The 25,885-nt window shown below is 42.7% G+C and overlaps 1 protein-coding gene across 4 annotated transcripts in view; it reads right to left on the reverse strand.

The window, feature by feature from the left end:
- NIPBL (NIPBL cohesin loading factor) overlaps positions 1-25,885 on the reverse strand; it is a 1,214,062-nt gene that overhangs the window by 933,566 nt on the left and 254,611 nt on the right. The gene's annotated exons all lie outside the window — the stretch shown is intronic.

Consider the following 25,885-nt stretch of genomic DNA (forward strand, 5'->3'; position numbering starts at 1 on the left):
AAGACCATTGAAATCTTTGTTTCATTCACATACATGTATGGTTTTATCCTTAAGTAAATATCAATGCTTAAAGACTGAAGCAATTTTTTTTACATATCCGTTAATTAGTTGCCTGTTGCACCAGCAGGTATCATGTGGACTCTCAGAATCAGATATACTAAAAATACAAAAAGATACACCTTTTATTCCAAAAAGTAAAAGAATAAAAACTGCATTAGGACCAAAAAGAAAGCCTAGCAATATTGCTAAAAGCAGCTGAAAAGGAGCCAAGAAGCAGGCAGTTTGTAATTTTAAGATTTTTTAATGCTGTTGTTTTGAAGAGTGTCTCTAAAGTGTCTCTAAAGTCACCCCTTTCCTCAAAAGCATGAATAGGTCTGGGAGCCCCTGGAATTATCTTACTTAAAAATCATCCTATAATGCAATACAGCTGATTTTGCCTGGAATATCAGGCTCCTACTTGTTAAAACAAAAAGAAAACAAACTTGAGTTGCCGCATAATATCATCACAACCTACTACATTGTAAAAGGCAAAGCTGCAGTTCTTAATAAAATGCCTTTTTAAAAGAAGTCTAAATTTCTTACTCAACCAACCATAAATACTGAACTCACATAAGATTCTAGGAACCCCAAGCTAGGGACTGGATGAACACTTACCAGTAATCCCTTTGGATCCAGAGCACCATAGGAGGACTATTAACAAATCTGTCTACACCAAGGAAAATGAAATTATCAGGTAAGTAATTTCTCCATTTCCTAGCGTAATGCAGATGGACTCAGAACCAGAGGGATGTACCAAAGCTACTCCCCAACAGGGTGGAAGGCTGCCCGCGGTTCAGTAAACACTGCATGTGCAAAGGCTTCATCCTCCTGGGCCTGCACATCCACACAATAAACCTGGAAAAAGTGTGTAAGGAGGACCACGTCACTGCTCAGCAGATATCGACGGGCGACAACTAAGCTCTGCCCATGATACTGCCTGAGCCCTAGTGGAATGAGCCCTTTTCAGCATTCACGTATATGACTACTTCCTTAATCCAATGAGCTATGGTAGCCCACGAAGCTGAAGTGAATGCTTACTCTCGCCATGGAGAACAAACAAGCAATCCGTCTTTTGAAAAGGTTCAGAACCCTCCAGATACCGCTCGACAAGTCGCTTGACATCCATGGAGCGCAAGAGACGCTACTCCTCCGCATCTCTTACTTTATCCAGGGATGGCAAGGAGATGGACTGATTCAAATGAAAGTATGAGACAACCTTGAGCAAAAAGGATGGAACAGTACACGCAGCTATAATGACCCCGGAGTCACCTGAAGGAACAGCTCCCAACAATACAAGGCCGGCAGTTCAGAAATTCGACGCGCTGAACAAATAGCCACCAGGAACATAGTCTTCAAGGTGAACTGCTGCAAGGAAAGGCCCGCCAAAAAATCCAGCACCAAGTTAACACTGCACAAGTGGCAACCAGTAACCTCAAGTGGAACCAGTAACCTCAAGGGAGACTTAAACTGCTTCACTCCCTTCAAAAAAAAGGGCTACATCAGAATAAGACGACAAGGAAACACCATTCGCCAGGCCTCTGAAACAGACAAGAGCCACAACCTGCACCTTCAAGGAATTAAGGGCCAGGCCTTTATTCAACCCATCCTGCAAAAAATGAGTGGGATCTTAACTGAAAGAGGAAGAACACCCTACTCCTCACACCAGGCCTCAAAACTCTCCAAACCCACACATAAGCTAAGGAAGTGAAGAACTTGCGAGCGCGGAGTAAGGTGGCAATCACCGCAGAGGAATAACCACACTTTACCAGGTAAGCCCTCTGAAGTGCCAAGCCGTAAGACATTAAATTTCTTCTGCCATTTGGTTGCCCAACCTTCCAGTCTTGCAAGGTCCTCCTGTAATGTATCACAATCCGCTTGTGATTTAACTACTCTGAATAATTTTGTATCATCCGCAAATTTGATAACCTCACTCATCGTATTCCTTTCCAGATCATTTATATATATATTGAAAAGCACCAGTCCAAGTACAGATCCTGAGGCATTCCACTGTTTACCCTTTTCCACTGAGAAAATTGACCATTTAATCCTACTCTGTTTCCTGTCTTTTAACCAGTTTGTAATCCACGAAAGGAAATCGCCTCCTATCCCATGACTTTTTAGTTTTCTTAGAAGCCTCTCATGAGGAACTTTGTCAAACGCCTTCTGAAAATCTAAATACACTACATCTACCAGTTCACCTTTATCCACATGTTTATTAACCCCTTCAAAAAAATGAAGCAGATTTGTTAGGCAAAACTTCCGTTGGGTAAATCCATGTTGACTGTGTTCCAGTAAACCATGTCTTTCTATATACTCTATGATTTTGATCTTGAGGATAGTTTCCACTATTTTTCCCGGCACTGAAGTCAGGCTCACTGGTCTATAGTTACCCAGATTGCCCCTGGTGCCTTTTTTAGATATTGGGGTTACATTGGCCACCCTCCAGTCTTCAGGTACAATGGATGATTTTAATGATAGGTTACAAATTTTTACTAATAGGTCTGAAATTTCATTTTTTAGTTCCTTCAGGACCCTAGGATGCATACCATCTGGTCCAGGTGATTTGCCACTCTTTAGTTTGTCAATCTGGCCTACTACATCTTCCAGGTTCACAGTGATTTTGTTCAGTTCTTCTGACTCATCACCCCTGAAACCCATCTCAGGAACTGGTTATCTCCCCAACATCCTCATTAGTAAACACGGAAGCAAAGAATTCATTTAGTCTTTCTGCAATGGCCTTATCTTCCCTAAGAGCCCCTTTAACCCCTCTGTCATCTAATGGTCCCACCGACACCCTCACAGGTTTCTTACTTCGGATATATTTTAAAAAGTTTTATTATGAGTTTTTGCCTCTATGGCCAACTTCATTTCAAATTCTCTCTTCGCCTGTCTTATCAATGTTTTACACTTAACTTGACAATGCTTATGTTTTATCCTATTTTCTTCAGATAGATCCTTCTTCCAATTTTTGAAGGATGCTTTTTTGGCTAAAATAGCCTCTTTCACCTCACCTTTTAACCATGACTGTAATCGTTTTGCCTTCCTTCTACCTTTTTTAATGTGTGGAATACATATGGACAGCGCCTCTAGGATTGTAATTTTAAACAATGTCCATGCCTGTTGAACACTTAACCTTTGCAGCTGCACCTTTCAGTTTTTTTCTAACTATTTTCCTCATTTTATCAAAGTTTCCCTTTTGAAAGTTTAGTGTTAGAGCTGCAGATTTACTTATTGTCCCCCTTCCAGTTATTAGTTTAAATTTGATCATATTATAATCACCTGTTGCCAAGTGGCCCCACCACCATTACTTCTCTCACCAAATCCTGTGTTCCACTAAGAATTAAATCTAAAATAGCTCCCTCTCTTGTTGGTTCCTGAACCAATTGCTCTATGAAGCAGTCATTTATTACATCCAGGAACTTTGTGTTTCTAGCAAGTCCTGATGTTACATTTACCCAGTCAATTTTGGGGTAATTGAAATCTCCCATTATTGCACTGCCAAATTGGTTAGCTTCCCTGATTTCTCTTAGCATTTCATCATCTGTCTGACCATTTTCTCTAGGTGGATGGTACTATACTCCTATCGCTATACTCTTACCCAACACACATGGGATTTCTACCCATATAGATTCTACTGAGCCTTTAGTCTCTTGTATGATCTTTATCCTGTTGGACTCTATACCCTCCTGGACATAAAGTGCTACACCCCCACCAAGCTGATCCTCCTTATCATTTCTATATAATTTGTACCCTGATATAGCACTGTCCCATTGGTTATCTTCCTTTCACCAAGTCTCTGTGATGCCAATTATGTCAATCTCATCATTTGCTGCTATACACTAACTCTCCCATCTTACTTCTTAGACTTCTGGCATTGGCATAAAGACATTTCAAAGTGTGTTTTTTGTTTGTATTAACAACCTGCTTTTCAGTAGTTAGGGATAATTCGGAAATCAGTAGCTTCGGTGATTTTTTACATATAGGCACATGGACTATGTTTGCTTTAATGGAACCTCTCTGGTTGGGATGCCCTAACTCATTTGTATCCTTCAAGGATACATTTCTCCGAACCTTGCACTGCTGAGTGACTGTCGGCTTTCCCCCTTGTTCTAGTTTAAAAGCTGCTCTATCTCCTTTTTGAAAGTTAGTGCCAGCAGCTTGGTTCCACTCTGGTTAAAGTGGAGCCCATCCTTTCGAAAAAGTCTCCCCTTTCCCCAAAAGTTTCCCCAGTTCCTTACAAAGCTGAATCCCTCTTCCCTGCATCATCGTCTCATCCACACATTGAAACTCTGGAGCTCTGCCTGCCTCTGGGGACCTGCACGTGGAACAGGAAGCATTTCAGAGAATGCCACCCTGGAGGTTCTGGATTTCAGCTTCCTACCTAAAATCCTAAATTTGGCTTCCAGAACCTCTCTCCCACATTTTCCTATCTAGGTGACACATGTGGTCTGCCACCTTCGCACCAGAAAGGCAAGCTACCAGGCGGTCCTCACGTCCACCAGCCACCCTGCTATCAACATTTCTAATAATTGAATCACCAACTATGATGGCCGGCCTAACCCTTCCCTTCTGGGCAGTAGCCCTGGGAGACTTGTCCTCAGTGCAAGATGACAATACATCACCTAGAGAGCAGGTCCTTGCTACAGGATCACTTCCTGCTACACCAGGGTGATGTTCTCCTACTGGGAGACCTTTCTAATCCAAGGCAGCACAGGGGCTGCCAGAGTGGATATGGACCTTCCCTGAAGGTCTCATCAATGTACCTCTCTGTCTCCCTCAGCTCCTCCAAGTCTGCTACTCTAGCCTCCAGAGATCGGACTCATTCCCTGAGAGCCAGGAGCTCTTTGCACCGAGTGTACACATACAATCTCTCATCGGCGGCTAAAAAATCATACATTTATTTATTTTTATATACCAGTGTTCGATTTTATATATCACATCGGTTTACATTTAAACAAAATTTGCAAGAACTCATGCGTTACCTTTGTCAAATACATTAAACATTTAAATATGGGGATTGTTAACAAGGGATATAAAAGAACATGGGGGATGGCTAACACTAAGCGATGCACGAAGGGGTGCACAAAAGGGAGTGCACACTCAATGCAAAAGACTGGAAAGCCCCCTTCTTGCTGCTGGACTGCTGCCTTCATCTTAGTTTTATTGAGTTCCTAGTTAAGTTTAGGAGACTAAGGGAGTTGGAATGAGAGTACTTAAAATTTACATGTGAAATTTAATGTGGACAAGTGCAAGGTGTTGCATATAGGGAAAAATAACCCTTGCTGAGGTTACACGATGTTAGGTTCCATATTAGGAACTACCACCCAGGAAAAAGATCTAGGCATCATAGTGGACAATACTTTAAAATCGTCAGCTCAGTATGCTGCAGCAGTCAAAAAAGCAAACAGAATGTTAGGAATTAATAGGAAGGGAATGGTTAATAAAACGGAAAATGTCATAATGCCTCTATATCGCTCCATGGTGAGACCGCACCTTGAATACTGTGTACAATTCTAGTCACTGCATCTCAAAAAAGATATAGTTGCGATGGAGAAGGTACAGAGAAGGGCAACCAAAATGATAAAGGGAATGAAACAGCTCCCCTATGAGGAAAGGCTGAAGAGGTTAGGGCTGTTCAGCTTGGAGAAGAGACATCTGAGGGGGGATATGATAGAGGTCTTGAATGAGTAGATGTGAATCGGTTATTTACACTTTCGAATAATAGAAGGACTAGGGGGCATTCCATGAAGTTAGCAAGTAACACAATTAAGACTAATCAGAGAAAATTATTTTCACTTAACACACAATAAAGCTCTGGAATTTGTTGCCAGAAGATGTGGTTAGTGCAGTTAGTGTAGCTGGGTTCAAAAAAGGTTTGAATAAGTTCTTGGAGGAGAAGTCCATTAACGGCTATTAATCAAGTTTACTTAGGGAATAGCCACTGCTATTAATTGCATCAGTAGCATGGAATCTTCTTAGTGTTTGGGTAATTGCCAGGTTCTTGTGGCCTGGTGGATGTTGGGCTTGATGGACCCTTGGTCTGACCCAGTATGGCATGTTCTTATCCTCACGAAGAATCGGGCCCTGCTATAACAGATCCATGTGCAATGGAAGACAAAGGGGGGGGGGGGGGGGCTCAACCAGGAGTCTTCGCAAATCTGCTTATCTCAGATGCTTGGGCCAGTCCGGTGCCACCAGGAGTACTGGCCCCCCCTGTGGCCTTCGATCTTGTTAATTATCCTGCCAGGCAAGGGCCACGGAGGAAAGGCATAAAGCAATCTGACTTCTGGCCAGACCTGTATGAGAGCTTCTATTCCCAGGGACCATGGATTAAAAGAGATTTAAAATTCAGAAAAAGTTTAAAAACATGGCTTTTCAAAAAAGCATTTTACAGCGAGAATGATGAATAAAGAAGATAAATAAACATCAACACACAGCATAAAGTCACCTAGACATGTAAGTGCATTTTTATTATTTTTATCAAACTTTACCACTAATGTTAGAAAAACTCAGTATAAAGTACAATACCTGTTTGATTACCTTATCATTCATATGAATGGACTAGATCCATGTCACTTACCAAACACATTATTTTATGAAAACTTGTAACTGAAACCTTATGGGCACTCTTGTTAGAATAGTAAACACAAACTTAAATATTTGTGCCTCCCTATAAACCGTTGTGATGGTACATAACTAAACGATGATATAGAAAAGATTTTAAATAAATAAAAAATAAATCTCTCCCACAACTGTAGAATCGAGGAACCTTCGCACTGTGAGAAGTCACCAGCAGGTCTAGAATGGAAGGCCTCAGCAGTCCACAATCAACTGAAATGCCTCGGCTGACAACACACACTCTCCTGGGTCCAGACTCTCCCTGTTGAGAAAATCCGCTTTTACGTTGTCTTTTCCTGCAATGTGAGATGCTGAGATCATCTGCAGATGACCTTCTGCCCATTCCATAACCTGGCCTATCTCCTGCCATACTTGCTGTTCTTATATACTTCTCCTCGTTTCAAGAATCATCAATCAAAGATTCCGTATTGTGTGACATCATCACGTGTTTTGAAAATAAGGGGACCCAGTTTAGTTCTTCATTGAGTCCGCTTGTATATGAACAGTCAGCAAACATGGGGATTTAATGTGAAATTGGCGACAAAGATCACATCTATGCCGTGAAGCTGATTGTAGAATTCAAAGATGTGCCGAGAAATGAAGCGCCGAACCCGTCCGACATTTTGAAGGAGGCAGAAAATTCCCTGAGGAAAGATCTACGGATCTGAAATGAGGATTCAGGAAATTATCATCTTTAATCAGGTAAGTCGGTTTAATGTTTATATCAAAGGACTTGCATTGAAAATAAGCGAGCTCTTTGGAAGACAATGTTGTGCCGGCATTATAAGCTAGTTGAAGGTCTACATCTGACCGGTAATTGTTTGAACAGTCAATGCAAAAGGTTTTAATTCAAGCTGAATATAAAAACAAAAAAATCAGGTTGGAGGAGGATGGTAAATGATTAAAACAAGAACATTACCAGATGGTAGTGACAAACAATGTGGTATGAAACCTTCCTCTCCCTCCAAAAAAGTTTTCTTTTTTGAAAAAAATGTTTTTTTGGTACAATTTCATTAAAAAATAAGAGATATAAAAATATTCATCAATTTGTATGGGTGGTTAAAAACACACAAGAAGAAAACATTTCAAAAAAGATCTTCATGAAAGAGGTGATCATAATTTTAGTAATAAAGTGTCAAGGTATATATCCCTCTAAACACATTGGTATCCAAGATTTTTTCTGACATGATGAGGGGCATTTGGTGTCTACAGGAAAATGGTATGTTTCTTTGATTTTTCATGTCAGGGAGTTAGGCCTAGTGTTTCTTGAAAGATTGTTACCCTTCCTCCTGCATGGGATTTGAACAAAGGTAAAGCCATATGGGCAGATATGAAGGAACTGGGAGGTGTCAGTGTTGCATCCATGTCTTTTAGGCATGGATCATCATTGAGTTTCTCTGTTTGAAAAGTCATATAAGAGGTCTAGTTTGCCATGGATAGATCACTTTATGGGGGCTTCTACTTTGTGGTCATGCCAGACCTGTATTTAATTTTTCTTTGGGTGACAATAGTGGATTCCCAAACCTGCCCTTGAAGACTCCCAACCAGTCGGGTTTTCAAGATATCTGCAATGAATATGAATGAGGTAGATTTGCATTTACTGCCCTCACTGCATGCAGCTTTATCTCATGAATATTCATTATGCATATCCTGAAAACCCAACTGGCTGGGGGTTTCCCAAGACATGTGTGGGAACCTCTGCCCTAGTGTATGAAAATCAGCTCCCCTTTCTCTTTCGTCTCCAGATCTTCTAGGGGCCCTATTCTCCAAAAGCTAGAGAACCTTCCCAGCTCTCCAAGCCCCTTGAGGCTATAGAGATCTCTTCCGCCAACATTTGCCTTTTTCGAGAATGACCAGGATCTCCAAAAGAAAGGGGAGATGGTCACACACATGCCCCACCCCCACGGCATGCTCAGAATAGTCCCAGAGCGACCTTGCATCAGGAAAGGCTGATATATTAATAAAATGAACTCAGGAGTAAAGGAAGGCAAGGAGGGGGCTCCCGTAACAGTCCTAATGTCACCCCTCCTTTAGAGACCAAGTCCAGGGATTCCCTATTTGAAGGAGACCCCAATCAGGTTGCAGAGAGTTCCATATAATCCCCACCCCAGTTCTCTAAAATGGCTATGGGACCAGAATAGCTTCCTGCCTGAAATAAAAAGCCGGCCACCACATGGTTAACCTGCCCAGGTCCTCTCACTGGATCCAGAGAGACCTGTCCAATCACCAGAAACCTGCAAGAGTCATCCCAGGGCATCCCTGAGGGTTCTGTATTGCATAGAAAGCAAAAACAGCTGATGGCACTGCTCTGTTATCGGCTCCTACAAGTGGTACAACATCTACCATGCTCCACCATGTGACTACGGAACCTGCAACCACTCCCCTACCAAAATCCTGTGTACTTTTGACCCAACTTTGCAAACCCCACTCACTGCACACTGACGGTTGAACTTCTTTCAGCAGATTCTCTGATTTTTTTTCCCTAAAATAAGCTGGTACAGGCAGGGATCCCCCTCAAGAACTCCTCTCAGTGAATAAACAGGAGAGAGAGTGGGAAGCAGGTATGGAAGTCAGGACAAGAGGCCACAGGGAAATACACACAGGGAAATTCTCCCTTGTCCCTGCAGGACTCTAGCTCCAATGGAGCTAGACTCTAGCTCCAATGGAGCTAGAGTCCTGCAGGGACAAGGGAGAATAGCCAATGGACTAACAGTGGGAGCCCTCTTAAATCTGAAGTTTAACCAAAAATGAACAGACCTAGCCTGCTCCTCTGGGAGCACACTGACTATAATTCTGCTGCACTATCCACCATCTACAAGAAATGGCAGTCTGCTGCACCAGCTCTTATGATAGGGATGATGTCAGCAAACAGACGGGCCGATTCAGTAAAGTCCGCGGGAGAGCGGGCGAACGCCTGCTCTTCCGGCACACGCACAGGCCACTCGCCTGTGCATGCGGTTCAGTATTTAAATGAGGCCCGGCAGTAGAATCGGGCAAAAGGAGGCGCTAGGGACACTAACGCGTCCCTAGTGCCTCCTTTTGGCCTGGAGTGGTGCTGTCAGCGGGTTTGACAGCAGACGCTCAATTTTGCCGGCGTTGGTTCTCAAGCCCGCTGACAGCCACGGAAACTGGATGCCGGCAAAATTGAGTGTCCGGTTTTGGACCCGACAGCTGCGGGCCGACTTCAAATTTTTTTTTTTTTTTTTTTTTTTACTTTTTTTTACCCTTCGGGACCTCAGACTTATTATCGCCATGATATTAAGTCGGAGGGTGCACAGAAAAGCAGTTTTTACTGCTTTTCTGTGCACTTTCCTGGTGCCTGAAGAAATTAGCGCCTACCTTTGGGTAGGCGCTAATTTCTGAAAGCAAAATGTGCGGCTTGGCTACACATTTTGTTTTCTGAATCGCGCGGGAATACCTAATAGGGCCATCAACATGCATTTGCATGTTGAGGGCGCTATTAGGTTCAGCGGGTTGGACGCGTGTTTTCAGCCTCTTACTGAATAAGGGGTAAGGGAAAACGCGCGTCCAATGGTGGGTTAACAGTGCGCGCCGGACTCTGCCTACGTGCTGGAATGCAACCAGACTACGTGCTGGAATGCAGCCAGCCAACACCCCAGACCCATTAGTTGATTGGTCTAATACATTCTCAAATGAAATGCACTGCACTAATCTAGAATCAACACTCGGCATATATTCTGATTGGTCAGTATGAAAGGTATAAAAGATTATGCACATTACTGAAACTTTGGGGTGGCTGGGTGATTGTACAGTTGTATGGACCTGTCACTCCCCAGAACAAACTATTTCCTCGTGCTTTGTTCTGTTCCTTGTCCCTATCCCTTTGTCTCTGTCTTTCCCTAATAAAGTCTCAAGTTACCTATTGCAGCTGTACTTTCTTTAGAATAAACATTGGTAGCAGGGAGAGGATGGTTTAATGGGTTTTTTGTCTGCAGCTGTAATTTGTCTCTCCTGACTGATTGGACCAGGTATTTGACCTTTTCCCGGCTCTTCGTGCTGGGGCTCACGGGCCTGACGGAGGGTCGTCAGCCTCCAGATTAGAAAGTCTGTGGGACTTCATCTGGTGAGAAGTTGCCAAGTATCGGCTGGGATTTCATCTTGAGTATTATAGTTGGGACTTCGGATTGGTTTCCTACAGGGTGGAAACTTCTTCTGAAGGTATGCTTCACTGTTTTTTGTTTAAGTAGGCTGTCTCGGTCTTGCTTGACGCCCCTCTCCATAACCGTTCCCTGCAACGGAGTTAAAGCACCAGGAGTGTTGCTGGTGTGAATGTGGTAAAGGTAAGACACAAGTCGCTTTCTCATAAGGGCGACTTTTTTAATTGTTTGCTGTTTACCCATTGGTAACTTGTTTTACTGTCTAAATTCTGGTCAAAACAATTGGGAGGTCAGGATAGGGTTCATTCAACAAGTCTGTTGGAATGTGTTCTCTCTTTGCAACAGCCAGCTGTGGCAGTTAGTTTGCCTCTGGTTTGCTATCACTCCCGAATGTTTAGAGAAGCTGCTTGTATCTTGTCAGTTCCCACCCCCATTCCCTGAGACATGGGCACTGGGTAAAAGGTAGGCAACATCAGATCCTGATTCAAATGAATTGACCTTGGGAATGAAACTAGAAACCATTCTTAAAATTGCCTTATCCTCCTAAATATATATATACATTTATTTATTTATTTATTTATTTATTTATTTATTGTTATACCGAGTTTCATGATAGGCATCACATCAACCCGGTTTACAAATAACAAGGAGTGTAAAGCATAACGTAACGTAAAAAACAATATTTTCAATAAGAACCTTGAACTTTAAATACAGTGAATCAGAAAAAGGGAGAGGGAAAGTTACAAAAAACAAGGAAAATAAACTTGGGATGGAAGGGGAGAAATTGAACAGCACAATATTTACATTTCAGCCTATTGATACATTAGAATAGCAAGTGAAAAAATAAGACTATGAAACGGTACATAGGTAATCAAATGAATAAATATGACACAGTTGTGAATGGTAATAGTATGATAAATATTCAGCAGGAATTAGTGACAGAGGGTTTGAGGTTGGTTGATTCGTGTTTACATTCCATTATTGCATACGAGTTAGTGCTAGTGAGAGGAGGTTTTATTCAAGGCTTGGAAATGCTTTTTTGAAAAGTCAAGTTTTAGTCTTTTCCTAAATGTTAAAGAGCATGGCTCTTGTCTCAAATCAGGTGGGATCGAGTTCCAGAGAGCTGGACCTGCTGATGAGAAGGCTCTGAGACTCAAGGATTTATGTTGGTAGGTTTTGGCCTTTGGAATTTGGAGTGACTCTTTGTAGTGTTCCCTGATAGGCCTGGCGGAGGTGAATTTTTTAAGTGGTATTTGTAGGTCGAGTTGCGTGTGTTGGTTGATAGTTTTGTAAATGATGTTAATGGTTTTGTACATGATTCTATAGTGGATCGGAAGCCAATGGAGGTTTTTGAGAATAGGTGAAATGTGGTCAATTTTCCTGGAATTTGTAAGGACTCTGGCTGCAGAGTTCTGAACCATTTGTAAAGGTTTGGTGTAAGAAGCTGGGAGGCCTAATAGTAATGAGTTGCAATAATCTAGTTTGGAAAAGATTATTGCTTGCAAGATTGTTCTAAAGTCCTGAGTGTGAAACAGCGGTTTTGTTCTTTTCAGGATATGTAATTTGTAGAAGCAATCTTTGGTGGTTTGGTTAATGAATGTTTTGAGGTTGAGACGATTGTCTAGGATGGCTCCTAAGTCTCTTACGTGGGTTGTTTGAAGGAGTGGGGGTGGTTTAGGAAGTGTGTTATTGTTTTCCGGTGATATGAGCAGGAATTCTGTTTTCGAAGCATTGAGTACAAGGTTTAGACTGTTGAGGAGAAGTTTAATTTCTAATAGGCAACTGTCCCAGTATTCCATTGTTTTTGAGATTGATTCTTTTATAGGGATTACGATCTGTACGTCATCTGCAAAAAGGAAATGTTTCAGGCTTAATTTTGTAAGTAGTTGGCAGAGTGGTAGCAGGTAGACATTGAAAAGGGTGGGTGAAATTGATGATCCTTGCGGCACTCCTCTATTAGAAGGGTGGTATTGGGATTCTTTATTATGAATTTTGACTCTGTATCCTCTGTTTTCTAGAAATGTTTTGAACCAGTTTAGTGTGGCACCTGTTAAACCAATGTTTGCCAGCTGTTTTAGAAGAAGGGCGTGGTTGACGGTGTCAAAGGCCGCCGAGAAGTCAAGGAGGATTAGTAAATATGCTTGGCCTTTATCAATACCAGAGAGTAGGTAGTCCATGAGTGAAATTAGTAGCGTTTCGGTGCTTGCGGCTTTGCGAAAACCATATTGGTTTGGGGACAGAATACTGTGGTCCTCTAGGTAGTTGGATAGTTGGGTGTTTACCAGTTTTTCCATGATTTTAGCTATAAATGGTAGGTTGGAAATAGGGCGGAAGTTGTTGGGATCACATGCATTTAGATTTGGTTTTTTTTAGCAGTGGCTTGATTGAGGCAGTTTTTAGGTCATCTGGGTAGATGCCATGTGATAAGGAGCAGTTTATAATATCTGCTAGGGTATATATATAAAAGGCAAGTTGTCTGGATGATGCTTGTCTATCTTGTTGCTGCTGTGTTCGCATGTACAGCCCTCACTCTGCACCTACCTTTTTTCTTGGCACGTACTGTTCCCCTTCCTCCTTGCATACTGACTCCACTACACACTGTGCCCTAATCCCAGTATGGTCTTCACTCCACGTCCATCTCCAGTACATACTGTTCTCTCCCTTATAATGGACCAGCCTCGAGGCTCCATGGCAATGCTAGGCACTAACATGATGACTTTGGTTTGATACCTAATTCAGGTCTTCCATTCCCCAGGTCAGCTTGAAATGCTGAAAAGAAGACCTAATGACTGGATTTAGGACTCAAGTGCAGAATTCTGGAAGAAACCCGACATATGGTGCAATGACTGGGCTGAACTGGGAGGCAATTAAAAAATAGGGGGGAAAATCCATTGATAATTGCAAAGGAAGATTTATGGTGCCATAACCCAACAAAAATCAGTTTGGAAATCCAAAGGAACAGGAAGAAACTATTGGGTCAAAAAAAAAAAACCCCACAAACTCTAAATTTACAATACTTAGGTGTGGTGACAATTCTTTTTCCCACTGGACCTCATATTATTGACACTACTTTCCTCCTTAGTGAGGATATTTTTAGGCTCTTAACAAGATAGAGATAGAAACAGGACTGTAACATTGCAGTACTGCTAACAATGCACCCTTTTCTCCCTTGACAGCAAAAACAAGGGGAGAGATAATAAGGGGGAAAAACAAGAAGCGGATTAAAGAAGCACAAGCTAGTGTCATCACAGGCCATGGGATAGCCAGGATTGACACCAACTAGTTACAACTCCTCACAAACCAAACAGATCAATGCCAGCAGGCTGATGGTGGCTGGTTACCATTTAGCAAGGCCACAGAACCTAAGCAGCCAGATATTTGAGCAACAGCCCCACTAGGTTTGGCACTTATTTAGATTACAAAATTTAGTAGTACTCAGTGGGTGCAGCTGGGTATTGGATTAAAGTATACAAATGTGCATGCTTATTTACCATGGTTGGCAGAGAACCTAAGGGGAAGACAAAAACTTATTTGGATAAGGACCTATATTCTACAAGCAGTTATACTTCTACAACTGACATCAAGGTTATATAAAGAGCAATACATACTAGATTTACTAACCCAGGTTTCTCAATAGTGACCATGAGGATAAAGCATGCAGCATTAAATTGCTTCACATCTTAGATCATGCATCTGTAACCATTACTCAAATATATTTGAAAATGCTGGAAAAAAATGGGAACATTCTATTGAAACAGGATGCCATGAAATCTTTTTCTGAGTTGCCTTACTTCCAGCATATAGACAGAACCACTCCTGGGTTTAGTTCCAGTTCTTCTGGTTATAGGCAGTGGCTTTCCAGTAAGTCCACTCATGAATTCATCTGCCCTGCTATACAAACTGATGAATGAGGAAGAATCTTATTCGCCTATGACAAAATCTTTGCATTCTCATCATCCTATTACGCCTTGTTTCCCTTAAGTTCATTATGGTTACAAAATTTCCAGATTTTTTGCAAATATTCTCAAGCACAATCTTTTTACTAGAAGGCTAATACAACATTTTCCACTTCTGTTATCTGCAGGATATTCATGTGCAGATTACTATTCTTGAGAACTAAATCCTTGGGTTTGAAGTCCCAACATAATGGCTTTCCATTCAAGCAAACTCATATCCATCAAAATGAATATCCAATTTCTTCTCAATAAGGAATTTCTTCTCTGTATATGCTCTCGCCAAACACCTCAGATGTGTCTTAGGACAGATGAAACCTGTATTATATTCTCTCTCAGCAACTTTTAATGCTGTAACAGCATTAAAAGGTTCTCATAATGTAGAACCTGGGCCAGGTTCTACCATGGTACCATGGGCCAGGTTCTCATAATGTAGAACCTGGCCCATGGTACCATTCCTGTCACTGGCACCATGAAGTCTTCTAACCGTAGGTACAGAGTTTATATCCATAGCCTCTTCTTTCAGATGGCATATCTCACTCTCTTCAAAAAAATCTCCACACTGAGAATGTGCACAATATCATTCTACTAACAAAACACTCAACAACATCTAAAACACCACTATGTATTCAAACACCTGCAGCTATACAAAATTAATTTTTTAGGCGAAGTGGATAACTTCATATATGACAAGTATCAACCCTGGTTACAGTGCCATTTAACCCAACAGCAGCATTCTTTAGGTAATAATGTTTGTGAGCATGTACAGCACAATCACTTCTCTTTTCATTATTGCCTAAAGCAGCGCTTCTCAACCTGTGTGTCGCGACACACTAGTGTGTCGCCAAACGCCAGCAGGTGTGTCATGTCTCCCGGTGTCCTACTGCCCGTTGCACTTCCCTTCTCCCTTTTTCCAGCCCCCGCGGGCCAATTGGAAGCCTCCTTTCTTCCTACCCCCATTGCCCAATGGGAAGCCTCCTTCATTCTGCCTGCCCCCGCGCAGGCCAATTGGAAACCTCCTCCCTTCTACCTACCAGTGGAAGTAGGAAGAAGGGAGGAAGCCTTTCATTGGCCGGTGAGGCAGGCATCAGAATACCCGGGGGTGGGGTGGGGTGGGAGGAATAGAAGTGTTGAACTCCGAAACAAGGTTGCCACAGGACCATGGCGGTGAAGAGAAAACCTGACCCCCGATGAAGCAAGGCCGTCACACCCCGTAGCGGCGAAGAGGAAACCCGACCGAGGCCACCACGGGAGCCCATTCCCGTGGTGGCGCAAAAAGAAGGCCCGCCGGAGTAAAGCCGTGGCGGAACTGGAGCCCATCCCTGCACTGAAGAAAGAATATGTTTTTTGTGAGAGCGGGTGTGTCTGTGTGTGCATGAGAGCTGGTGTGTCTGTGGGTGTTTGAGCATTTGTGTGTGATTTAGAGCAAGACTGGTCAGGAAGATGACTGGTGTAAGAGCGATCGAGACTGGTCGTGGGGTCTAATTTGAGGTGTGTGTGAGAGTGACTGGTTGTGGGCCCTAAGGAAGAGGACAGTGAGAACACAGCTTCAGTAGCCACAGCTGCTTCTGGTATGTGCTATTGGCCTAGAAGGGAAAGGAATAGGAGAGTTGCTTGAGAGGGTAAGTAAAGGTGGCGTTTTAAATGTATTTTTCTTGATTGACTGCCATTTTAATTATTGGGTATTATGCAATCTGTCTGTTTTGAAATATTTTATTGATATTTGGACTTGTGTTTTAATAATTTTTAAGAGTTTTTAATTGTTGGATATTATTCTGTTCAGCAGCTGTTTTGTAACATTTTTAGTATAGCTTTACAATTTATTTCTGTGTGGGGCTCTATATCAGCTTGGCTTATTCTGTTTTCCCAATAGGAAATGTATTAGTGTTTAGGGCCTGGTTTAATAGTTGTATTTCTTAGATAGGATTGTTACTGTTTGAGTGTGTACCATAATACAGGTGTAACTTTGTGCGGGTTAGTTTCTGTGCATTATTGCAAATCCTGAGAGTCTGTGAGGTGCTATATTTCTCTTTCCATTTCTCCAGGTTCACACTGCATGCAGAGTGGCTTTTTTGGTTTTCCATTCCAGTTTCTGTCTCCATATTTATAATTTGTGGTTTTTCTGTACTTGGTGAAGGGTGTGTGAACGAGGTGAGGTATTTTACTAGCATGTAGGCATTTGCATCAATTTTATTTGTTGTGTTTTCTCAATAGGATATGCATTAGTGGTAAATTACTGTCTTTTCATAAGGAAGGCTATTGTGCCTGGTAGTAAAAGGAGTTTGTTTTGCTTTTACTGGGATGTCATCAGAACCAGAATATCGTTTTTGTATGGCGAGTTGTACAGGGTAATGCCCTTGATCTGCTTTGCACTCATTGCTGGGGGTTGAGGGGATTCCCGTGGATGCAGAGTGCATGTTTACATTTAGCCCCGTGATGGTCACATGTTCAGTGTGTCACGCATGTGAGAACCATCTGTCAGGTGTGTCCCGGCCAAAAAAAGGTTGAGAACCATTGGCCTAAAGGACACATTGTTGGATTAAATATTTTGAGGAAAATATAATCACCCCTGAGGAAGACAGTTTCAAAACATGGCCATATCGTGGCTTTGATGATCATTAGGACTTTTGACCAAATTGGGCATTTTCAATCAATGGATCAACTAAGATATGTAACAATGATCCCGAAAGATACTGATGTTTAAAGAGATTTGACTGAAGTATAAACAACTGACTTTTCAAACTAGGAATATTTAATAGGCAATTTTTATCTACAAAAGAAAAAAAAAACTTGGTGGGTTGGTGGCATTGATTATAATCACGGCACAGTAACCAGGGTTGGTACTTGAGCTACATATCGAATTAGTCGCCTTCATCTAAAAAATTTATTTTGTATAGCTGCAGGTCATGTGAATATATAATGGCATTTTAGATGTTGAGTGTTTTTTTTATGAGGAGCAATATCTTGTCCTCTTTTTAAATAAGAAATCCAGCCAAGGGCATTCACAGTCCCTGCAGCATTCCACCCTTTGTTCCATGGGTTTCTTTTTCAAAATAAGAAGCCTGCAGGAGAGGGGGGCTTAATTGATGTGTGACCTATGGGCATGTGTCGGCGCTCAGTCTTGTGCTCACTGCCACCTTCCTGCCAGTTCTATTCCAGATAGCAGTGTCCCACACACTTCTGCCAGGATAACAATTATCTCAAAAGAGCAAGCAAAGGTATGAGGTGGGGTGGGCAGCCATGGCCATGACTGCAATTCAATAATATCACTCGCATTTTGCAAGCAGTATCCAAAAGTGCTATTTCACAACCCTGTCTCTCTCCTCTTTACTGCTAATATGGATGTGGTTCTATCAGTATATAGTCAAGATAAGGATACCCAAAGACCATTTGATTCTGAAGCACTGCCACTAGGGTAACCAGCATTTTGGTGAACATTCTTGGAGCCAACTCCAGGCTAGACGAGAAGCCTCTATACTAAAAATGTTAACTATCCACATCAGATGATTTTCATGATGGAAATGTAGAGATAGGTATCCTGTAAATGCAAGGAGTGCAGAAAACCATTCAGTGCAATTGCCTGAATGATGGAAGGCAGTGATTTAATAAGAATAGTCTTACCATGAATTTTTTCAGTCTCTTGCAGTCCAAACCAGGTGAAAACTACTTCAGCCCCACAAAATAATTTGAATAGACACCTGAAAACATCTCTGCTCTTGATACAGGATTCACTACTTTTATTCCTAACATATGCCTTTCTGTCTCCCTTAAGGCCTCATCCTTCTCCTTGCTTCTTAGAACATTGGGCAATGACCAAAACCATTCTATAATCTTCTTTCATCATACCTAACACCAGCTTGTGTCTTAAGCATGCATTCATACTGTCTAATGCCAAAGCTGCCTCTCCTCTGCCCCTCTGCCATCCTCTCCTCTGTGCAGAAGTGTCAAACACTGTTTCAAGGAAAACCTTTCTGGCTGGTAGTTTTTGCACAGTTGGCAATTAAACCTCTTTCTGTATTTACTTCTGCAAGGACTTGTGAGCTATTATTTCTGGCACAGGAGCACATTTTTACTCTCTATCAGATCTTGTACCTCATCATACAGATATAAGTCAAAGATATGTTTACTTTGTCTTTTATATTTTATGTTTATTTTTATTGTCAGAGACCAGTATTGTCTAATCCCATATGATTTTGTGTTTATTGTATTCCGATATACACCACTTTGGGCATATGCTTATGAAAATGAAGTTAAGAGATTTATAGATAAACAGGTGATCCTATTAAGTGTACCTTGGATGAAAAGTCAATCAACCACTGCTTTAGTCAGAAGCCCTCTTGGCAGAGACACCCCCCCCCCCCCCCCCCATATCACTGTCTTAACTGACATCTATCTACTAGATAAATAAAGCTTGACCGACATGCCGCAAATGCGCAGTAGAGAGCAACTCTACCGCGCATGCGCGGGCAGCACGTCGATCAGAGCTTGCCTGTAACAAAAATGGCACGGCGAGGAGCAGTAGCGGCAGCGGCGTGCGCGAGGGAGGGAGGGACCTCTGGCGCGGCAAGGAGCAGTAGCGGCGGCGTGCGCGAGGGAGGGAGGGACCTCTGGCGCGGCGAGTAGCAGTAGCGGCGGCACACGCGAGGGAGGGAGGGACCACCCCGGAGATCTTCAGTCTGCGTCATCCGAAGGGGTTGTGAATGAGCTGAGAGGGGGAGTGAGGGGTAAGGAAATGGACCAAAAAAAAAAAAAAAGGTAATGTAGCCCGTTCTTACGGGCTTAACGGCTAGTTTATTTATATTTAATATATTACCGCTACCACTAGCTTGTAGCAATTTACAACAGCTGTCATGAATACAAATACATTCTCATATACATAAAACCAACTCTCATATAAAAATGTCTTCAAATAAAGCAAAATTGCTTACCTTAATAGGTGTTATCCCAGGACAGCAGGATGTAGTCCTCACATATGGGTGACGTCACTGACGGAGCCCTATCGCGGGAAAAACTTCTGTCAAAGTTTCTAGAAACTTTTGACTGGCAGCCTGAGGCTACTGAGCATGCCCAGCATGCCATATTCTCTGCCACAGGGGACTCACTCCAGTCTGGTATGTAGCAATAAGCGTTAGCAAAAAATAAAATAAGAACAATTCCGAGACCCAACTCCGCGGGGTGGCGGGTGGGTTTCGTGAGGACTACCTCCTGCTGTCCTGGGATAACACCTATTACAAGGTAAGCAATTTTGCTTTATCCCAGGACAAGCAGGATGCTAGTCCTCACATATGGGTGATTAGCAAGCTAGAGGCTGAGTCATTTTGTATTGAGGCAACAGAGAAGTATTGTTTTTGAAATGAGTCAGCCGAAGATCACAGCAGGTTGGTTGTAGAAGGAGTTGGGTTTAAACTGGAAACAAGTCTTTAAGACAGATTGTCCACAGGCAATCTTGTCGTCCTTGTTTGTCCAAACAGTAATGAGCTGCAAAGGTGTGAAGAGAACTCCATGTTGCTGCTTTACATATGTCAATGATTGGCACTGAACGATAGTGTGCCACTGAAGTTGACATTGCTCTTACTGAGTGTGCCTTTACTCACCCTTGGAGAGGAAGGCCTGCTTTTTCATAGCAAAACTGTATGCAATCTGCTAGCCAATTGGATAGAGTATGTTTACCCACTGCTTTACCCAGTTTGTTTGGATCATAAGAAACAAAAAGTTGATTGGATTTCCTGTGGACTGCAGTGCGGTTTAAATAAAAGGATAGAGCACGTTTACAGTCCAAGGTATGTAAAGCCTGTTCTCCTCGGTGAGAATGGGGCCTTGGGAAGAATGTGGGTAAAACTATGGATTGGTTCAAGTGGAATTCTGTAACTACCTTGGGAAGGAATTTTGGATGTGTACGGAGAACCACTCTATCATGTAGGAATTTTGTGTAGGGTGCATATGTTACAAGTGCTTATAACTCACTAACCCTCCTAGCTGATGTAATGACTATGAGGAAGATAGTCTTCCATGTGAGGAATTTAAGATCACAGGAATCTATGGGTTCGAAAGGAGAACACATGAGTCTTGTTAATAACAAATTCAGATCCCATTCTGTGACTGGTGGCTGAATTGGTGGTTTAAGCTGAGTTAAACCTCTCATAAACCTACTGACAAGAGGTTGTGTGGAGACTGGTGCATCTCCTATTTTGTTATGGTAAGCAGAGATTGCACTTAAATGTACTCTTACAGATGAAGTCTGGAGACCAGAGACTGAAAGATGGTATAAGTAGTCTAGAAGAGAAGCAGTGGGGCAAGTGAAAGGATCAATATGGTTTTGCCTGCTCCACAAAGAAAATCTTTTCCATTTGGAAGAATAATTCTTTCGTGTGGAAGGTTTACGTGACGCTATAAGCACTTGGTTGAAAGATTGAGTGGTTGTAAAATCAAGCTTTCAACATCCATGCTGCCAGTGATAGGGATTGAAGGTTGGGATGGCGCAACCGACCCTGATCCTGAGTTATGAGAGTGGGAGCTACTCCCAGGCAAATGGGATCCCTGACTGAGAGGTCTAGAAGTGTGGGAAACCATACTTGTCGAGGCCAATATGGGGCTATGAGTATCATGGACCCCTTTGTCCTGTTGTAGCTTCACTAGAGTTTTGGTTATGAGCGGTATCGGAGGATACGCGTATAGTAGGCCTGAGTTCCAAGGGTGAGCAAAGGCATCCTTGGCTGGCTGATTGTTCTGTGTGTGTAGAGAACAAAATTCATCCACTATGTGATTCAGATGAGACGCAAAGAGGTCTATTGTTGGTTGTCCCCAACATTGAAATATCCTGGTCACTACTGAGGATTCCAGGGACCATTCGTGCGGTTGGAACTGACGACTGAGTCGATCCGCCACAACATTGTGAATTCCTGCCACAGCCTGCGTTTACGAAAAAGGCAGCAGCAGGCTCCATAACTGCTCTGGAATTCCCTCCTGACTCATCAACCTCCTGAGAGAGAAGCAGATAAGATCTCGCCACTAGGGTGCAACAGGAGGCAATCTGTAAAGTCATCACCACTGCCTCTAGGCTTGCTTAAGAATAGGCTCAATCCTTCTATCATGTACATCCTTCAAGGCCGCTCCTCCCTCTACAGGGATAGTCGTCCACTTAGACACAGCACATACAAGAGCATCCACTTTGGGAAAATGCAAATGCTCTCTCCCAGCCGGATTCAGGGGGTACAGGACTTCCCATGTCCAACCCCCTTTAAAATCTGCCTCTGGGGCATCCCATTCCAGATCAATCAATTCCTGGATGGCATCCATCACCGGGAAAACATAAGAGGCTTTACGTAAGGAAACCAAAGTGGGATTCTTCATCGGCTCTGAAATAGCATCCGAAGCAGGAACACCCAGCTGTTTCAAGGTCTGGGGAATCAGGGCCGGCAGTTCATCTCTATGAAAGAACTGCAACATGGTTCAATACAGTTCCAGCCCTGGAGAAATTTCCCTATCTTTCAGGGAATAAGGATCAACCACATCATCAATACCATCCAGATTCCTGTCAGGAATACCCGCAGGGAGCAGTGGTGAGCCCCAGCGCTTATGCATAGGACTGGAAGAGAGAGGAGCCCGGGCTGAGGGTCCAACCAGACAAATGGGGAAAGTGGAAGACTGCGCCTGAAGAAAGGCATGTTAAGCCTTGAAAAAATTCCACCCAAGAAAAAGCAACCAGATCCAGAACAAGCCCAGGAGGAACTGGAGCTTGTCCCACAGAACCGCCCTTGCCAGCAGAGGAGCCAGTCAAGGGAGAACCAAAATCTGGCATTCCCCCAGTCAAGGCCATGCCCAACCCATCATCAGAATGGGAAGAGCCAGGCTTAGCAAAATCCGAGGAAAACAACTCTCCCTGAGTGTTTGAGCAGTGCAGACACAGGTTAGAAGCCAGGTCAGACCGAGAAGCCCTAATATGACAGGCAATACAATAGGAAAATGCTTAGGCTTCTTGCTTGCTTGCTCCATCGCTGTGGTAAACGTGTGCCGGAACAGCCCAGTGCCTAGAAGAAAGACTGACAAGCCCTGGTGCTGCCTTGGAGGAAGAAGGTCTCATGAATGGAGAGCATCAATCTGGTGCAGCAGGAAAGGATCCTGTAGCAAGGACCTGCTCTCCAGGTGATGCATTGTCCTTTCGCACTGAGGATATCTCCCCAAGGCCTACTGCCCAGGAGGGAAGGGTTAGATCGGCCATCATAGTAGGTGATTCAATTATTAGGAATGTAGATAGCTGGGTGGCTGGTGGGCGTGACGATCGCCTGGTAACATGCCTACCAGGTGCGAAGATGGCGGACCTCACGCGTCACCTAGATAGGATTCTAGACAGTGCTGGGGAGGAGCCGGCTGTCGTGGTACATGTGGGCACCAACGACATAGGAAAATGTGGGAGGGAGGTTCTGGAAGCCAAATTTAGGCTCTTACGTATAAAGCTTAAATCCAGAACCTCTAGGGTAGCATTCTCTGAAATGCTCCCTGTTCCACGCGCAGGTCACCAGAGGCAGGCAGAGCTCCGGTGTCTCAATGCGTGGATGAGACGATGGTGCAAGGAAGAGGGATTCAGTTTTGTTAGGAACTGGGGAACCTTTTGGGGAAAGGGGAGTCTCTTACGAAGGAATGGGCTCCACCTTAACCAGGGTGGAACCAGACTGCTGGCGCTAACCTTTAAAAAGGAGATAGAGCAGCTTTTAAACTAGAACAAAGGGGAAAGCCAACAGTCGCTCAGCAGCGCATGGATCGGAGAGAGGTATCTTCAAAGGATACTAATGATGCATTAGAATTAGGGCATCCCGACAGTGAGGTTCCAATAATAAGAAAAGTAGTCCGAGCTAAAAAAAAGTCTAAATTATCAATTAAAAAGCAGAATGAAAATACAAACAAAAAACAAACTTTGAAATGTTTGTATGCTAATGCCAGAAGACTAAGAAGTAAGATGAGAGAATTAGAATGTATAGCAGTGAATGATGATATAGATTTAATTGGCATCTCAGAGACATGGTGGAAGCAGGACAACCAATGGGACAGTGCTATACTGGGGTACAAATTATATCGCAATGACAGAGAGGAGCACCCGGGAGGCGGTGTGGCGCTTTATGTCTGGGATGGCATAAAGTCCAACAGGATAAACATCCTGCATGAGACTAAATGTACAATTGAATCTTTATGGGTAGAAATCCCATGTGTGTCGGGGAAGACTATAGTGATAGGAGTATACTACCGTCCACCTGGTCAAGATGATGAGACGGACAGTGAAATGCTAAGAGAAATTAGGGAAGCTAACCAAATTGGTAGTGCAGTAATAATGGGAGACTTCAATTACTCCAATATTGACTGAGTAAATGTATCAATCGGGACACGCTAGAGAGATAAAGTTCCTGGATGGAATAAATGATAGCTTTATGGAGCAATTGGTTCAGGAACAGACGAGAGAGGGAGCAATTTTAGATCTAATTCTCAGTGGAGCACAGGATTTGGTGAGAGAGGTAACGGTGGTGGGGGCCGCTTGGCAATAGTGATCACAATATGTTCAAATTTGAATTAATGACTGGAAGGGGGACAGTAAGCAAATCCACGGCTCTCGTGCTAAACTTTCAAAAGGGAAACTTTGATAAAATGAGAAAAATTGTTAGAAAAAAACTGAAAGGAGCAACTACAAAAGTAAAAAGTATGCAAGAGGCGTGGTCATTGTTAAAAAATACCATCCTAGAAGCACAGTCCAGATGTATTCCACACATTAAGAAAAGTGGAAAGAAGGCAAAACGATTACCGGCATGGTTAAAAGGGGAGGTGAAAGAAGCTATTTTAGCCAAAAGATCTTCATTCAAAAATTGAAATAAGGATCCAACAGAAGAAAATAGGATAATGCATAAACGTTGGCAAGTTAAATGTAAGACATTGATAAGAAAGGCTAAGAGAGAATTTGAAAAGAAGTTGGCTGTAGAGGCAAAAACTCACAGTAAAAACTTTTAAAAATATATCCGAAGAAGAAAGCCTGTGAGGGACTCAGTTGGACCGTTAGATGATCGAGGAGTTAAAGGGGTACTTAGAGAAGATAAGGCCATCGCGGAAAGATTAAATGATTTCTTTGCTTCGGTGTTTACGGAAGAGGAGTTGGGGAGGTACCAGTACTGGAGGTACCCGTACTGGAGAAGGTTTTCATGGGTAATGATTCAGATGGACTGAACCAAATCACGGTGAACCTAGAAGATGTGGTAGACCTGATTGACAAACTGAGAGTAGTAAATCACCTGGACTGGATGGTATACACCCCAGAGTTCTGAAGGAACTAAAAAAAGTAATTATCATTAAAATCATCCATTGTACCTGAAGACTGGAGGATAGCTAATGTAACCCCAATATTTAAAAAGGGCTCCAGGGGCGATCCAGGAAACTACAGACCGGTTAGCCTGACTTCAGTGTCAGGAAAAATAGTGGTAAGTGTTCTAAACATCTAAAGAGGTCTAAACATCAAAATCACAGAACATATAGAAAGACATGGTTTAATAGAACAAAGTCAGCATGGCTTTACCCAAGGCAAGTCTTGCTTCACTTTTTTGAAGGAGTTAATAAACATGTGGATAAAGGTGAACCGGTAGATGTAGTGTACTTGGATTTTCAGAAGGCGTTTGACAAAATTCCTCATGAGAGACTTCTAGGAAAAGTAAAAAGTCATGGGATAGGTGGCGATGTCCTTTCGTGGATTACAAACTGGCTAAATGACAGGAAACAGAGAGTAGAATTAAATGGACAATTTTCTCAGTGGAAGGGAGTGGGCAGTGGAGTGCCTCAGGGATCTGTATTGGGACCTTACTTTTCAATATATTTATAAATGATATGGAAAGAAATACGACGAATGAGATAATCAAATTTGCAGATGATACAAAATTGTTCAGAGTAGTTAAATCACAAGCAGATTGTGATAAATTGCAGGAAGATTTTGTGAGACTGGAAAATTGGGCATCAAAATGGCAGATGAAATTTAATGTGGATAAGTGCAAGGTGATGCATATAGGGAAAAATAACCCATGCTATAGTTACACAATGTTAGGTTCCATATTAGGTGCTACAACCCAAGAAAGAGATCTAGGCGTCATAGTGGATAACACATTGAAATCGTCGATTCAGTGTGCTGCGGCA

The sequence above is a fragment of the Rhinatrema bivittatum genome, chromosome 1 (assembly GCF_901001135.1).
Source record: "Rhinatrema bivittatum chromosome 1, aRhiBiv1.1, whole genome shotgun sequence".
NCBI lineage: Eukaryota > Metazoa > Chordata > Amphibia > Gymnophiona > Rhinatrematidae > Rhinatrema > Rhinatrema bivittatum.